Source organism: Sinocyclocheilus rhinocerous, unplaced genomic scaffold, assembly GCF_001515625.1.
Source record: "Sinocyclocheilus rhinocerous isolate Xijiao unplaced genomic scaffold, SAMN03320098_v1.1 scaffold1110, whole genome shotgun sequence".
In the NCBI taxonomy this organism is placed as follows: Eukaryota; Metazoa; Chordata; class Actinopteri; order Cypriniformes; family Cyprinidae; genus Sinocyclocheilus; species Sinocyclocheilus rhinocerous.
The window spans coordinates 257,736-265,861 of record NW_015653168.1 but is presented as its reverse complement, the minus strand read 5'-3'; the positions used below and the strand labels follow the sequence as shown (position 1 = coordinate 265,861).

Sequence of the window (8,126 nt, the reverse complement as noted above, 5' to 3'; positions counted from 1 at the left end):
TGTTTGTTTAAAGGTAACTAACTGGGACACCAAAACTTACTAAAATAAAAGTGTCCACAAATTAATTTTCTTGTTTTTATAGTATATTACATTGCTTGACACCTTTAGTAAATATGAAAATGGCACTAGACTGCAAAAATCAAACATATATTTGTTTAAAGGTAACTAACTGGGACACCAAAACTTACTAAAATAAAAGTGTCCACAAATTAATTTTCTTGTTTTTATAGTATATTACATTGCTTGACACCTTTAGTAAATATGAAAATGGCACTAGACTGCAGTGAAAAATCAAACTGTTTTATACAGTTTTAAAATAATACCATTTTTATGATACAAGCGGACTTTGGCAGCTCTAATGTACTAAAACCTTAAAGCCACAAACACAAGACATTCGAATATACACAAAAACTAAAACTAAAACAATAATATCCTTGCCTGTGAGCTGTAATTCAAGTCATTTTTAACTATACAACACTTTTGCAAGAGAAACATACCAAATAACCATTATTCACTGAAAATCTTGCCACTTTCACATATTCAGACTTGACATGTGGCATTTTTTCAAAACATGTAAGAGCCAATGAGCATTTGGCATCACTGCCATCACATCTGAATATATGCCAATTTTTTTACTATCGTGTGGCTTCAGAAGACTTTGAATACATTCTATAGGTTATAAGTTGCATAGGGTGCTTATTTGAGCACTGTGAACATTTTAATGAAAATACTGAAAAATTCAGCGCTCAACTATGTGTGACAAAGAGACAACCAAATCTTAAAGGCTCTCATTCAACCCTTTCCCTGCTACACAACCTGTGATGCACATCTGGACCGGAAGATCTTGTTTTTATGATTATTTAACCACAGACGGAAGCTGTCCATCTCAGTGGAGAGGACTCAGAGCACAAAGCCACAAATGGCCTTCTTTTTTTACCATGTGGCGACTGTGAAAAACACCACTCACATCTGAAACATTTCCATTTTCCCTTTCTTCTGCAGACATTGAGCCACTCAAAGCCGCCGTTCCCCTGGGCTAGAACCAGCAGCTACCCATTCTTACAAAACACTACTTCTTCACCCTATACCATTAGCATATGCCATCCACATGGCTGGCAGGGAACAAAAAACGCACTGTAGTCGACTCATGCTTTTGTTTGAAGCCGCTTCAAAAGGAATGGGTGAGGATTTAGAGTACAATGTGGAAGCAACCCATTTAACAAGCTTCCCCTTGAGAATAGAAGAGAGGGGGAAATCGCTGTAGACCGAAAATCGCCTAACCCCTGCGCGAAAAAAGAGACGTTCAGAGTAAATAGATTTACTTGAGTGCGCCGGCTCATGATTACGTGAGTGTGTATGCTTTGGAAATACGGGGTAGCGTGCAAACAGCCTGTGAAAAGAAAGTTATTTTCCATTTCTCAAATAACTGTACCTCAGATTTTGCTGTAATCTGCAAATCCCACTTAGTCGAATGGGAAAAGTGGTTGTGGGTTCTTAAAAGGCATCAATGTTTTCCCAGGATGTCACAGATAGTCAGCCTGGAGCAGAACTGTAGAGCAATCAAGAAAGATTTGAGAGATTAAACATGAACCTAAAGGAGGAGGAAAAACCGTAATCAAGAGTGAAAGAGCCATTAAATCGTAAACTTTTTAGCACATAACTACAATGCTGATGTATAATAATGAGAGGAGCTAAAGGTGGGCGTTTAAATGAGTGAGCACTGTCTAAATCAATAGGGTCTCTTGTTAATCAATAGGTCTTCAGAAGCAGAAATGCTGTGAAGATGAGATCACAGCTGCAAACAGTTGCATCCCTGTGTAGAGAGAAGCTGCTTGAAGTCAAGTTCTGGACATGACCCCGCAGAGGTCCGTACACCAGGGGCTTATGTCACGTGTTAACGTCAGCTTAGCTTACGATAAGATCATCTTAGGCTACGAGTTCCTCGGTATAACTACAACTACATGTGACTCACAGCTTCGCACCAAGCAAAGGGCAGCCGTGCACATGTTTCGAAGGGGAAGAGAGTTGAATACATTTACACCTTGAGCAGACTGAGAGAAAAATAGTAAGTGAATTGGAAGGAGATTGGTTACGGTTTACCAATTTGAAGCAGAGATCATAAATGCATATGTTATGGGATAATTTTGAAAAATACCTTCAGGTTACTCTTTCCAACTGAGGAAATTACTTTCTATATTCATAAAAACATAAATTCTTTAATGTATTAAGGGCTTTTTTTTCTAGGGGAAAATGGGGATGGTTGTAAATCACGGGGTGACTTTTAACACCTGACAAAATTGGTAGGTTTTGTAGTTTAATTTTTATATATAAAATTTGCTCAAATCTTTCACCTAAATGCTACACAAACCAGACATATCTTTTCTGAGCAGACAGGTAAGACTGTAACACTAATTTCTCAATCTACTTCTGCAGGACAAAGATTAAACATAGGATAGTGTTTCATATTTTAACTCGTTAGCTATTTTAAAATAATAGTTTTACTTATTTTTTGAACACTTTTTTCACTTTTTAAAATAAAATAAAATAAAATAGTTGGGATGGGATTAATTGTGGTTGAAAAAAAAACTAACAAAATAAATGCATGTAAATGTATTGTAATAGTGGGATAGGTATTAACAACAGCACTCATTTTACCTGAAATAAATTCATACTAACTATTTACATATATTGTAAATTTCAAAACAACTTAAATTTGCAGCAGATACATATGGGGAAATGATATCAAACTTTGCGATAAATAATGAGTCACAGACATTAAAGGAGACATATTATGCCCCTTTTTACAATATGTAATATAAGTCTCTGGTGTCCCCAGAATGTGTCTGTGAAGTTTCAGCTCAAAATACTCCACAGATCATTTATTATATCATTTTGAAAATGCCTATTTTGAGTGGAAGCAGAAACACGCTGTTTTTCGAGATGGTACTCACTGCAGAACACAAGATCCAGGGGGCGAGTTAAATGCAAATTAACTCTGCTCCCCGCCCCCTTTTCCAGAATAGAGCTGCGCCATTACACATGCTAAAAACATCTGTTATGGTTCTAATTATCATGTTTATCGCGCTGAAATCATGCGTTTTAAACCATATGAGTTTAAACTTCTGATATACGGTTTTCTGAGTGCACACATCTGAAGCACACGGACAGAAAGCGGCTGTCACAGCATGTGAGTACTAAACTAAGTTCTCATTCACACACAAGTTTACGTTAAAAACACACGAGTTACAAAAAACAGTCGGTTATGTCTGTGAAGGTAAACAACTGGGAAATAAATCACATGTTTATTTTAGATCTCTGTGGCAGCAGCAATATAGATTAAATAAATCAATAAATCCACTGCCGTCTTGTCTCCTCTGAGGCTGGGACTCTAAATAGTGTTCTGTGCTCGTCTGTGCAGCCAATGACAGAACAGTTAGCATGTTTTTTAGCGAAATCAGAAGCGCTCGTTTTCTCAGGCGCTTGCAGAAAAAGGCTTCCCAAAACAAAGTTACTGGGTTAATCTTTTTCACGTTTCCTTGGTTGGTAGATGCACTGGGGACCTGATTATAGCACTTAAAACCTGGAAAAGTCAGATTTTCATGATATGTCACCTTTAAGGCAAGTGTTACACATATCCCTTGTTCTTCACCATTGCTACTGCTGTTATTATTTCACAGCGCACAGTTCTCAAAAGAACAAGAGAGCATTTGTAAAATGCCTCAGAAACGTTATTGGGTATCAGGCCTTTTTCAAAAGGCGCTCTAATCAATCAGACTGGGTTTGCCCTTCTGGAGAGACAAGCCCAGTTTCCCTGCACTCATCCGTCACAGACAGCCTCTGCTTGTCTTCTTGGCTCTTTTCACACCATTCCTCTTACTCCTCCACTACATGATGACTTATTATGTTTTCCAGAGGCTCGATTTCCCCCTTCTCGTTGTTTTCACTTTCCCTCTTCTTGATTGAGAGTAACGATAGCCTTCTCTCTGATTTTTCCATCTCAATAGCTGGAGAACCAGCTCCAAATGTCTGGCATGAACTCAACCGGCAGAGAAACCTCGAGAGCTCAGCACACAGAGGGCGTTTAATCCTAATTTCTCCCTCCAATAGGCCTCTTCCGTAATATTCATCCTGACAGAAAAACATCTGCCCCATCAAAACACCTCTAGAGATGGAGGAATCAGTTACATTCGAGGGTGTTTTTGTTGAAGCGAACAGTGGGTGAGAAGAGGCGCTTCTCAGCGGTTTCACACACAATTATCCATCCAAAAACTGTGAGGCAAGCTTGAGCAAAGACAACAACTGTCGCCTGTGCAAGAGGAACAGAGGTAATATTACAATGACGGTGTGAAGACTCCTTACTACTGAGAGCTGAAGAGCAAAACAAGACATTTAAAAAAAAAAAAAGCAAACATTAGAAACCACAGAGTTCATGTCGTTTCCATGGAGAATCAGATTTCCAGTCTGTATCGCCTGATTGATGTATATTATGCAAATTAATAATATTCTGACATGTGAGATATTGCAGAGATACCGGAGTTCATATCAAACTGGGTTTCAGTCATTTCTCTGAACAACATGCATGGGAACAAAGGAACAAAACAGTGATTAGAAGGGTCTAGAGAAAATAGGCCTACTAGTAAGTGATCTTGTACATAACAGGGCAAAGGTCAAGCTCTGATCTGGATGGTGAACAAAAACAGAAAAAAGGTGGAAGGTCCATAGAGTATGTCATCTCGGCGGTGCTCAATGTTGTTCCTAGAGATCTACTGTTTTGTACAGTTTCGATCCCACCTTGATCAAACATTTATTCATTAAAACAAAATTACAGACAGGCATGTTAGTGCAGGCTGAAGAAAGGTAGATCTCTGGGGGCCGTGTGCACCAGTTGTGTGCAAGTTACTTAGCCTAGATATAATACACACTACTACATATCTGAGTGTTGCACCATTAAACTTCACATACATCTAAACTAAACACTTCTAGAATCCTAGAACCAAATAATTAATATAATTTAATATTTTATATATACATATACATATTTTGTAACGAACGGTCCACTGAAGGAGAGTTGTGATGAACCCAAGTGCAGCTTTTATTCAAAAGTAATCCACAATACAAACAAAGACTTGACTTGAAAAGACTTGGCATGAACAGACTTGACTTGGCATGAACAGAAACACAAACTCACCAACAGCAGGTTACACAGATCAATACTCAACAAAGGCAACATGAGGGCTATTTATATGAAACAATGCAGGTCACATGACAAGAACTAACCAATGAGAGACAAGACACATGACGAAGACAATCAATGAGAACATGACACATGAACCAAAGAACCAATAGCAGGGGCAAGTTCAAGCTCAAACCGTTGCACAACGTTTTGCTAGTTTCCGGTTTGAACGACATGTTTCCTAGAAACAGTGTGCAACAGGGTTTGAGATACGTATTCTCTTGTTTGGTGGGTGTGTCAAAAATGTCAGCCCAATCAGCAGCAACATGTATATAAACCTACTCAAAGTAGTATCCATTCCTGTTTTTCTAGTACAATTTGAACAGGCACAAGTACCTGTTTATTAAACACTAGTGTGATTTCCAAGTGGTACTACTAGCATCTTACTAATATGATTTTAAACTGAACTACAAAATAACCACACTAGTTATTAAATATGAAAAAACATATACATAATTATAGCCACTGAGATAAGAAATGTTACTAATAACAACTGGGATACATACTAGTGTCTCAGTCTCATACTGGCATAGTTGGCAAAAGTGCCAGTACCCAATGAACTGCTAGAAAAACTGTAAAAGGGACCAGCAAGAACTACCACATGCTAATGTACTAGACTAATCTAACAGACATGAACACTTGACATCTGAACCACATATCCCAATAGATTTCGATGGAAAAACAGTAATTTGTTATCAGCAACCCTGTAATAAGTAATTGTTAATTAGGGTAGTGAATAGTAGCAAAGGAATAAGGGCTAGTCTGTAATGAATAAGTATTAGTTTGAATTAACCTGATACTAGTCTCTATTGAATTAATAATTAGTAATTAAAAAATAATAATAAGTAATAGTAACATCAAACAGATAGTTTAGTTAAAAGAATAACTTTTAAACGGCTTGCCATAGATTGTCCATATCCTTTCCTTAGGAAGGTGTGCTAGACACTGATTAATGTAACATAAAAATACTATACATATTTATATATTTTGCTATTGTATTGTGGAGTAACACTTTCATAAACTTTTCTATACTCCTCTGATTATATAATGGTAAATATTACAATATCATAGCACAACAACAGTGATTAGCAGTAATGAAAAGCCTAATACTTACAATAAAAATAATAAGGTCAAATAGATCATAACACAGTCTCGGAGTTAAAAAAGTGGACTATCCTTCGCCTGAAATGTTTGTCTTTTCATCCTGAAATGCGAGGCAAATGTTGGATCACAATAATTAGGAACCACAGTTTGCACAAATCCCTTCACTCGATTGGGATGCTCTCTTTTATTCTGGACGGCAAGGGCAGTGACTGTTTACAGTCACTGCCCTTGCCGTCCAGGTAAAAGAGAACTATATTTAATGGAATACTGTAGTGTTTATTATAAATAATTTTTTACAGTGCATTATTTTATTTGAAAAAAATAATTAATTATTGAATTTCATTTAATTGACAAAATATTTTAGTTTGTCTTGTATATTTTTTCTCATGAGATCAGATAATGTTTTAAAGTCACCATGAAATCAAAATTGAAAATTCGTATTTTTTAATGGAATACTGTAGTGTTTATTATAAATAATTTATCCGTGTACTTCATTATTTTTTTTAAATTCATGTGCCCTCGTAATCTTTTATCAAAAACATTAACCTCCCCTCCCCCTCAAAACGACTCATCTTCTCTTCCGGGTCACAAGCTATGGCGCAAGGGCGGAGCTAGTGACGTGAGGGGTAAACTCTGGGATAAACAACAGGGCGAAAAGCTGAAGCTGATGCTTCACTTCATAGCACTGACACCAGTCACGAGGGAGTACGTTATTAGGATATTACGACAACATTACCCTTAGGACATTGCAAACTAATTTTTTTCATGAATATGACTTAACCTGATGGAGGACTCACTCAGTCAATCAGGCAGTCTCTCTCTCTCTCTCTCTCGCTCTGTTTAGGCATGTTTTGTGCTGTTGATCATCGTCGTCATCCTTAATAAATAAAACATTTATTCTTGCTTGGGTGTAACTGCAAACTGGCATTTAGATCTGCCTCCATTTTGTTAGCAACGCCCCAACTTCCAGCGATCCAATCAATTCCCGAAGGACGAAATCAAGTTCCGCCCTCTCATTTCAGTTGCCGTTTCACTCGGATATACGTCACAGTAGAGAAGAAAAGACAATGGCATTCATGCCGACTTTAAATTACATTTTAATTTAAAGTGCATTTAAAATGTAAAGATATATTTAAATATATTTTTATGGTGAGCATAATAATAATAATAATAATAAATTAACCTATATCATTTAGATATTCTTCCTGAATATTTCTCATATAAATACAAGCAACATTTTAGGTTTTACAGACATAACTTAAATTCACAATAAAATACCGCATCTCACAGCAACCAGCCGATTCATTGCTGAATGATTCCGTGTTCTGAGCGAATCGGTTGAGTCAACGTTTCATTAGCCCATGCATAAACATTTGATGAATCAGCCTTTTGAACGAATCGCTTAAATGAACAACTCAGTGACTCACTCAATAAAAGCTCACTACTGGCGTTTTAATTTAGTTTAAAAGTATCATTTCCAACATCGTTTCTTGTTTGTATATTCCAAAAAATATTTAAAATAATCTCATAACATTATTCAGTGCAGTTGTATTTTTACAGTGTAAATTATTTAATTTGATAACGTATAGATAACAATAATCACATTATTATAATTGAATTTATAGATTAAATGTAAGAATTTGAAATGAAAGATGAGGTATTAATGAGGTTAGGGGGAAAATGCCCTCTATAAAGGTAAAAAATGCCATTGGATTAAATATAAAAAAACATTCAGATTTATATGTCACAGCTGATAGAAAACTGATAAGAATATTGCTTCAGAATAAAT

At 36.5% G+C, this 8,126-nt stretch overlaps 1 long non-coding RNA gene across 2 annotated transcripts in view; it reads right to left on the bottom strand.

The window, feature by feature from the left end:
* Positions 1-1,544, bottom strand: part of LOC107715594 (uncharacterized) — a 25,963-nt gene extending 24,419 nt beyond the window's left edge. For both annotated transcript variants that reach the window (XR_001637114.1, XR_001637113.1), the window contains exon 1: positions 1,433-1,544. This is a non-coding gene — a long non-coding RNA (uncharacterized LOC107715594). The remainder of the gene's footprint in view (positions 1-1,432) is intronic.
* Between the last annotated feature and the right edge of the window lie 6,582 nt (positions 1,545-8,126).